At 41.5% G+C, this 8407-nt stretch overlaps 1 long non-coding RNA gene across 1 annotated transcript; it reads left to right on the plus strand.

The window, feature by feature from the left end:
* Positions 1 to 2777: 2777 nt before the first annotated feature.
* Positions 2778 to 7958, plus strand: LOC132208227 (uncharacterized). The gene is made up of 2 exons (XR_009444311.1): positions 2778 to 5730; positions 7550 to 7958. It is a non-coding gene; the product is annotated as an uncharacterized LOC132208227 (long non-coding RNA).
* Positions 7959 to 8407: the final 449 nt, after the last annotated feature.

The following is an 8407-nucleotide window of genomic DNA, read 5'->3' on the forward strand; positions in this document are numbered from 1 at the left end:
GCTGTAAATCAGAAACAAAAACAGAAGTTGCTGTAAAAAACCAGCAGATCTGGCAGCATCTATGGAGAGAAAACAGAGTTAACATTTTGGGTCGTATTACCCTTCCTCAGAATTCCTTATTTCTAAGTGTCACAGGATCTGAAACGTTAATTCTAACTTCTGTCCATAGATGCTGCCAGACTCGCTGAGCATTTCCAGTAATTTCTGAGCTTCTGTCTTGGTTTCTGAAAACATTGAGCTATGCAAATACCTTTCAGTAGGCTTTGGGGGATATTTAATTATTACTTGTAACAGAGGACCTCTTAACTTAGAATAAGTTGATAATGGGAGGACAACCAGTTGGCAATCAAATCTCTGTCCTGTAGCTTTTGCAGGGACAATCCTTCTGATTTAAAGACAGTTCAATATTGGTTTCTCTTTGCTAATGACTCATCAATAGAGTTTTCTTGGAAGAAGAATTGACCTGCAATTAACATCCAGACCTAGCCTCATAAACAAATATCAAATTGTTTCTTCTTTTTTCACATAAGCTGCTGCTCACAGTCCAAAGGTCACTCTCAGCTCACAGTTCACAGCTCCAAACCAAAAATGATAATGAACTTAAGTACTAGGAGGAGTAAGACAATTCAGCTCCTTGAGCCCCGCTGTTTGATATGATTGTGGTTGATCTTATCTCTGCTGCAACTTCAGTTTCCTACCTGCTCTCCATAATTCTTGAACCCATTATGAACTCAAAAATCGTTCTATCTCCTCTTCAAATTTGCTCAATGTCACAGCCCTCCAATGCCTTCTCAGGGAGTGAATTCCAGAGATTCATGACCCTTCCAGTGTAGAAATTTTTCATCATCCCTTTAAACCTTCTTTCCCTATGCTAAAACTATGACCTCTTGTTCTATTGCCCGCATGAGGAACCATCCTTTCCACGTCAACTTTATCAATCTGCTTGAACATATTATATCCCTCAATTAGATCCCTTCTCATTGTTCTGAACACCTGAGAATGTAGGCCGAAACTACTCTGTCTGTCTTAAGACGCATTCTCGTCTCTGGAATCATCCTGGTGAACCTCCACTGGACTGCCTCCAATACAATGACATCTCTCCTTAAGTAAGGAGACCAGAACTGTACACAGGGCTCCAGGTGTGGACTCACTAATGCCTTGCATAGTTGCAGCGACCTTCTTTTGTATTTGTATACTCTCTTTCTTGAGCAACAAATGCCAAAATTCCATTTCCCTGCCTTAATACCTGCTGTACCTGCTTACTGAGTTTCTGTGATTCATAAAACTAAAAAAAATGAAGGTTTCAATGCTGTTAAAATGAAATCCATCCAAGTAAAATTAAAATAATGATAAGAGGACATTAATAGAAAATGAAAACATTTTTCTCTCTCTGGAGAGCAATATTGAACAGGCTTCACATAATAATGTTATTTGTGAGCTTGGATTCTATACTGGAGGAATGCTGCGCAAGTTTTAAGTTTGAATTGTCCACCTATACCGTGTGTAGTGAGAAGGACAAGACGTGGGTTTTAATCTAATAATTTTCTGTGTTCTTCTGTTATAAATATACATAGGCATCCGTTTGTGAGCATTTTCAGTAATTGAATACCACAGTAAAGAGAACGAAAATTTATCTCACCCTGGAATCTGAATTGTCCAGTATCACCATCAACTGGGATCATAACACTTGTCATTTCAAAGGCCAAACCTGATATTACCACTCGATTCCTCAACTAAAATGGAATTTGATTCATTCAGTTGTCATACATGAATGACCTTGATAGTGTGTTGTAAATTATAAAGTGAAACAAAATAGCCCTTCACCATTTTTCTTGTAAAGCAAATCCATCATATTCGATTGTTGTAGTGGTATAAAACACTAGTAAGTCACACATTGCAAAGTCCTCCTGAATGTGAGCCAGACATTTACATAGATCTGTGGTTAACCTCAAGAGGCAACCCAATCTTGTATTTGTTTCCTTTTTAGGCCACTTTTCTGACAACAAAGACTTCACCAGTCTCCTTAAACAGCTGAGATCAGACTAATTACAAAGCTCTATTTTGTCCATAACCTACCCTTGATCAATGCTAAAGAAGATACACTAGCATTTAAATAAAATTGTATTTATAGAGTCAGAGAGTGATACAACACGAAACAGACCTTTCAGTCCAATTAGTCCATGCTGACCATAATCCCAAACTAAAGTAGTCCTGCCTGCCTCCTGCGCTCGGCCATATCCCTCCATTCATGTACTTACCTGGATGTCTTTTAAATAGTGAAACTGTACCCTTATCCACCAATTCTTCTGGAAGTTCATTCCACATATGAACAATCCTCTGTATAAAAATATTGCCCCTCGTTTCCTTTTTAAATCTTTCTCCTCTCATCTTAAAACTATGCCCCATAGTTTTGAAATCCTCCACAGTAGGGAAAAGACATTTGGCGTTCACCTTATCTAGATCCCTCATTATTTTATAAACGTTCATCGGGTGACCCCGAAACCTCCTAAGATGCAGTGAAAAAAGCCCCAGTCTATTCTCACCTTAAATCTCAAAACCTCCATTTCTGGCAACATCCTGGTAATTCTTTTCTGAACCCTCTCCAGCTTAATAATATCCTTCCTTGAACACCGACCAGAATTGGACACAACAGTTTAGAAGAGGCCTCACCAATATCCTGTACAACTTCAACATGGCATTCCAACTCTTCTCCTCAAAGGTCTGAGTCATGAAACACCTTCTTAACTACCGAAAGAACTACAGATGCTGTAATCGCGAACAAAAACAAAGTTGCTGTCAAATCTCAGGAAGTCTGGCAGCTTCTTTGAAGGAAAAAACAAAGTTAACGTTTCGGGTCTGGTGACCTTTCCTCAAAACTGGCATTTCCCCTCTTTGCTGTCCACTGTACCACCGATTTTGGTATCATCTGCAAACTTACTAACCAGGCCTTCTATATCCTCATCTAAATCATTTATATAAATGACAACCAAAAGCAGACCCAGCAATGATCCCTGTGGAACACCGCTGGCAACAGGCCTCCAGTATGGAAAACTTCCTTGCATCACCACTCTCCATCTCCTGCCTTTTATCCAATTTTGTTTAGTTTCTACTTAATTAATATTCCAGTAATAAACATCCCTGATGAGCTGCGGAACGGTCACCGCACCCGAAACGTTAACGCTGTTTTTGTTTTCCATCACAGATGTTGCCAGACCCGGTGAGCTATTCCAGCAACTTTGTTTTAGTTCCTGATGAGCTGCGACTTTGTACTTGACTGATTTCCAACATCAAAAGTTCTAAAGGTTGGAAGAGATTGGTTTACCTTGACTTCCTAGCTTGAAAATGTGCCTTTTATGCAAAGAAACTGTACTCTGGGACAGTGGTTTTTCAGATTTACCTGCAGGTCCAGCTGTGAATCGGAGTTGAAGTAGTTGCAAGCACTGATGAATAGGCAGCTATTTAGCCTCTGGATGGAATCCTGTGGAAGCGACGAGGGTCTAGGTCATTGACTCGAGAACTGATGAGGGAACGGCTTGCCCCAACCAGCTTCCCTTCAGGGGAACGCCAGCCTCAGGTCGCTCCCCTCAAGGGGTATGTCATCCTGACCTTGCTCCTCTCATGCGTAGGCAGCTACATCTTTCTCCCCTCTGGCACATAATAGACCGGTGGAAAACCTGGTGGGATGTCACTTTCCATGAGCGGTTGGCTAACCAGAACCCAGCATGTGTACTAAGCAGCAGTGTCACTTGGGAGGTGATGATCTCTGTTACCATTGGCAACCAACCTACGATTATTGCTCGATCTCGGACCAGGATTGAGTGAAACACCATTAGCACGCCACTTCCCCTTCTTGATGTTGCACATTGAATGCCTTTGAAAGCCTGTTACATTTCTTAATGGTGACTCCCCTGCCCACTGTTGACTCAATACCAGTTGTTGTGGGATGATGTATGTGTACGTCAGTTGCTCAATTGGGGACTTTAACTCGCAATGAAGTTGGGAAGTTATGCACAAGTCTTCTCACCATGGATTTAATCTGGCTCTAAGCAGAATTGTAGGTGGTGCCATCCTTCCACCTGATTAAATGTCCTCTATTTTCAAACTTGCCACAAGGGAAAGTACAAAATCCCGCTGTTTTTGTTATCAATTCATGGTTTTTAATTTTGCAATCAGTGTCGTAAGCAGCAGATTAGTTCAGTCCTTGTGAAATTGAAGGCAATGCAACACTTTAATTGGTCACTTTTTAACATGGCAGGTTCTCAGACTGAGGAAATGGTGAATGTTGTTGATCTTTAATGCAATATAATGGAGGAGAGAAAAATCTGGACTATAGAGCCCACAGGAAGAAAATTATAATCTGTCAGTGCTGCCTCCATTAGAACAATGCCAAGTAAATACCCGTCCCCATATCGAACAATAGAAGTTTCCTGCATATCAGAACATACCCATTGAGTGGGGAACTGATGAATAATGCAGGAGCACCATCGGATTGAAATACTTTTATTCTAAGAATTTCAGAACATGCTGGGATTTTTATAGCAAGCAATACTTGTGATGGAATATTCTTTTAATGTCAAAATGCTGCAACAGTTTGGAAGAACCAATATTAAATGGATATTATTGCAGATAATATATGTGAATTAAATAAAATTGTTTGCTTAAAGTATTTTGTAATTCGAATTGAATGTCGCATTTTTGTATCTTAGTTGTCTTCTGTTTCTAATTTTTCTTATTTTTATAGAGCAGGTATTGTCCTGGTCACTTGTAATGCTGCCAATTCAAGATTAACTACATGGATGGTCTCTATCAGTTGCTTAATCCCCGATGTCAGTTTGCAATCCTGAATCCAAGATTGTCACTTCATCTTTCAATTCTGTGTATAATCAAAGTCTGAGATCAACAGCTTTCATTTTACTATCTGGAAGTCAATCAGTGCAGATTTTGTTTGTAAACAAGCGTTCTGTATGTAAAACTGCTTCGTTTAATTAGATTAGTTAGTTAAGATTCATTTTAATGAAATGAATCATAACTAAGCTTCATCTCTTCCTCATTCTGATTCTGAACACATGGTATGTCACGCAATGGCAATTCAATTTTGCATTGGTGCCGGTTCAAACCATGTGTTTTCCAACTACAGATTGATACAGATGAAATTGTACCATTTCCTTTTTAGTACCATTCTCACCATACAGTGTTTCTGTTCATTACGTTTCTGTGCACAGTTCTGAACCAGTCCCCTTGCCCCTGAGCTTGCCAAATGTCTCAATGTTGTCATGACATTGTCAAAGAATTCATTCCTTGGTAGATTCAGAGATAAATTAATGTAACCTAGTATGTGTTAATGCCTCTGCTGTAATCGGGCGAAACACTCAGGCCATTGTCTTAATTTTTCTCTCTTGTATTTATATTGAAATGTTGACCATGCCATTTGCTCCACTTACTGGAATTGGACTTGTTACAGAAGTGCTGAACGTCAACTTGCCAAATACAATTGGATGAAAAGTATGAGGCCAATCAGTCTCTTGAAACACTTTCTCTATGCAATCAACATAACAACATTCATTGACAATGAAAAATTACGTACGTGCTTCAGAAGATTAGATTTGAAACAGAGATTTGTGAATATGAATGGAGCTATATATGTCCCCATCTCAGGCACCAACCTCAAGTTCACCTGGACTATCTACAACACCTCTGTCACCTTCCTGGACCTCTCTGTCTCCATCTCAGGTAACCACCCAGAAACCGATATCCATTTCAAGCCCACCGACTCCCACAGCTACTTAGAATACACCACCTCCCACCCACCTTCCTGCAAAAATTCCATCCCCTATTCCCAATTCCTTCACCTCCGCCTCATCTGCTCCCAGGATGAGGCATTCCATTCCCGTACACGTCAGATGTCCTTGTTTTTCAACGACCGCAACCCCCCACCCCCCCACCCAACCACACACAGTGGTCAAGAACCATGTCTCCCACATTTCCTGCAACTCATCCCTCACACCTCATCCCCGCAATAAGCACCAAAAGAGAACCCCCTCATCCTCTCATACCACCCTACCAACCTCTGGATACAACGCATCATCCTCCAACACTTCCACCATCTGCAATCTGACCTCACCACCAAAGACATTTTTCCATCCCCACCCTTGTCTACTTTCTGGAGAGACCACTCTCTCCATGACTCCCTTGTTGGCTCCACGCTTCCCTCCAACCCCACCACACCCGACATTTTCCCTGCAACTGCAGGAAGTGCTACACGTGCCCCCATACCTCCTCCCTCACCCCCATCCCAGGCCCCAAGAAGACTTTCCACATCAAGCAGATGTTCAACTGCACATCTACCAATCTGGTATACTGCATCCGCTGTACCCGTTGTGGACTCCTCAACATCGGGGAAACCAAGGAGAGACTTAAGTGTTCTGCAAAGCAGTCCCTATGCTCGGTTCACAACAAACAACTGCACCTCCCAGTCGCGAACAATTTCAACTTCCCCTCCTATTCCTTCGACGACATGTCCATCCTGGGCCTCCTGCAGTGCCACAACAATGCCACCCGAAGGTTGCAGCAACAGCAACTCATATTCTGCTTGGGAACCCTGCAGCCCAATAATATCAATGTGGATTTCACAAGCTTCAAAATCTCCCCTCCCCCTACTGCATCCCAAAACAAGCCCAGCTCGTCCCCGCCTCCCTCACCTGTTCTTTCTCTCACCTATCCCCTCCTCCCACCTCAAACCACACCCCCATTTCCTTCCTACTAACCTCACCCCTTGACCTGTCCATCCTCCCCGGACTGTCCTATCCTCTCCCTACCACCCCACCCACACTCACCTCTACTAGCTCCACCTCTTCAACTTGTCTGTCTCCTCTCCAACTATCTTCCCCTCTATCCATCTTCGATCCACCTCCCCCTCTCTCCCTATTTAGTTCAGAATCCTCTCCCCCTCCCCCTTTTCTGATGAGGGGTCTCGGCCCAACATGTAAGCTTTTGTGCTCCTAAGATGCTGCTTGGCCTGTTGCGTTCATCCAGCTGCACACTTTGTTATCTCTATATCTCGTAACAACCTCATTGAGTGAGTTCTAGAGCGAATTGTGCAGGGTAGACTTAGGGTTTATCATTCTAACTTGCCAGTCCTGAAAGATGAAACTTGGTTTGTGTTGGATGTTTGTTTTAATAGCTATGAAAGATATCCTGAAAGGATATGTCAAATCTTTTGTTGAGAATTTTACCCATTTAGTCGCTCTAATCTTTTTCCTTTTTTAAAGTTTCCTTGGTAGTCATAAATTTCAAATATCTGCACAATTTTATTTGGCTTTGTATTGGTTCTCTGAGATTTTCTGTTAATGGCTCCATGACCTGCTAGCTCATTACAGAATTTATCATTGATGTGCCTGTAACAAAATCTTTAGTCTTATACTATATATTCCCAATTTCAGGATAAAGTCCAGAGAGACCTTTTAAAGGAAAGGGGTTTCGAAAGAAAACTTCAGTTCCAACGATCAAAGTCATGAATAGTTGATAAATTATTTGCATTTCATATTTCCAGAACCTAACCCGGAAGAGAGAGCCCAGAGAATTGCCAAAGCTGTCCTCAAACAGTCAACAGAAGTGAAGGAAAATTGGGAGCAATTGAAAATCCATGCAAGCAACTGGCAGAAACAGGTGGAAAAGGCATTGGAGAAACTTCAAGAACTGCAGAAAGCTCTGGATGATCTTGAGGCTCGTGATAACAGCTGAGGGGGTCCACACTGATTGGCAACCTGTGGGTGACCTGCTTATTGACTCATTGCAGGATCACATTGATAAAACCAAAATAAGTGCAATTACATTGCACTTCACTTATGAACAGATGTAACTGCAATGTTGTATCGAGACGATCAGTAATATGAGTACTTAAGTAATATTGATTGAATGGTTGTTAACTTAATTTGAAAATTAAAACTTAGTTGAGCATGCCTTCTGATGATATCACATCGGTAATATTAGTATAATTGAGGATTCTATTAGTCAGTGACATCAGCTGAGTTATCTGCTTGTTGCTATGTTATCAGGATTAAAGGTAAAGTCTTAGCACGCCATTTGGCCACTCCTTAGAGAGAGACAACTGGTTATGATTTAACCTGAAGATCACCATGCCTCGGGCAAGTAGAGGGGTTGAGGCAAAGATCCTTTGTGGTAAGCTCACTGGTGTGGCAATTGAGCCCTCTCTGCAGGGCATCACTTTGCATCACAAACCAACCGTTCAGCCAACTGAATTTGAATGGAGCTTAGGATTGTAGAGTAATCCATGCAATTGTATTTTTTTGAATGAATGTTTCTAACTGGGACTCTCTCACTGGCAAACTTTTTAAAAGCCAGCTCAGCCATACAGGTTAGATGAGTTCCTGATCTCAGCTGAATTTTT

The sequence above is a fragment of the Stegostoma tigrinum genome, unplaced genomic scaffold (assembly GCF_030684315.1).
Source record: "Stegostoma tigrinum isolate sSteTig4 unplaced genomic scaffold, sSteTig4.hap1 scaffold_319, whole genome shotgun sequence".
In the NCBI taxonomy this organism is placed as follows: domain Eukaryota; kingdom Metazoa; phylum Chordata; class Chondrichthyes; order Orectolobiformes; family Stegostomatidae; genus Stegostoma; species Stegostoma tigrinum.